Source organism: Mus caroli, chromosome 4 (assembly GCF_900094665.2).
Source record: "Mus caroli chromosome 4, CAROLI_EIJ_v1.1, whole genome shotgun sequence".
In the NCBI taxonomy this organism is placed as follows: Eukaryota; Metazoa; Chordata; class Mammalia; order Rodentia; family Muridae; genus Mus; species Mus caroli.
The window spans coordinates 47,382,614-47,384,014 of NC_034573.1; positions in this window are offsets into that span (position 1 = coordinate 47,382,614).

Sequence of the window (1,401 nt, forward strand, 5' to 3'; positions counted from 1 at the left end):
CTCTCTCTCTCTCTCTCTTTCTTTCTTTCTTTCTTTTTTGTTTGTTTGTTTGTTTTTGTCAGCTAATCATGTGCATGTGTTAGGTTTGAAAGAACTAGACAAAGAGGCCAGAGAAATGGTCCAGTGGGCTCTTGCAGAGGACTCAGATTCAGTTTCTAGCACCCACATGGCAGCTCAGAGCTATTTGTGACTCTAGTTCTGGGGAATCTGGTGTGCTTTTCTGGCATATGTGAGCACCATGTTTGCATGTAGTGCATATATATCCAGCAAATGCAAATAAAATAAAGTAAATTTTTTTCTTCAGGGAGAGAAAGAAAGAGAGGGAGAGGGAGAGAGAATTAGACTTCTTGGGTTCAGAAAACTACTTTGTACATAGTCACATGACCACTGTGACCATATTCTACCCTGGGATAAGTGGAATGCTATGTTGACATTACTTGCATCTGCTCCAGAAGTCAGATAATAACTTCAGTATATATTTTTTAATATTTCACCAAATAAATCAAGATGTAATTTTACTTTATATGTGTATATGTATGTATGTATGTACGTATGTGCACATATGTGCAGCCTTGTAATGTTTTCTTTCATAGTGTATCTGAAAGAGTACAATTCCACCAGAAACTAGGATGCATGGACCCCCTTGAATTCCATCTCAGTGCTCACAGAGGGTGGATTTTAAAAGAGCTGTCAGCAAATGAGGTTAGGTAGGTACCTGGAAAAATTCTAGAAGTATTAGATATCTGTCACCCGAGTTGTAAAGTGATACTGTCTCTGTCTCTCTGTCTCTGTCTCTGTCTCTGTCTCTCTGTCTCTCTGTCTCTCTCTCTCTCTCTGTGTGCGTTATCAGTGAAATCTGGCAGCACTCTCCTCTCTCCTCTCCTATCATAGGCACAGAGAGCAACTAGAGACCAGTGAGTAGTGGAGACAAGGACCAGATAAGCTTAGATTCCCTTAAACACTCTAGAGAAAGCCATGGAAATCATGCTGGACCCTTGAAGATAAAAAAAGTCACTGATAAGGTAGAAAATTGTGCTGAGGCTGGGGGATAGATTGATGGTAGAGCACAAAGTTTGTGCTTTAAGTCCTAGGTTCAAGACCCAACCCTCAAAACAGACAGACAACCCTCTTCCCATTCTATTGAATATGACATGTGTGGGACTTATCCATCCATCCTCCCTCTTCTACCCAATTTTCCAGTGGGCATATGCAAATAAAACTATCTTTTTCCTTCCTCTTTCTTAATCTCTTAATGTCGCATCCTATGGTCTTGTAAGTCATAGAGGACTTTTGTGGTCTCCCTTTCCCCCACCTGCTTGAACCTGCTTGCTCAAGGGTGGAGCTTCCTGCTCATTCGTCCTGCCACGCCTACTGCTGGACCCTGCCTTTGCTGCTTGGAGG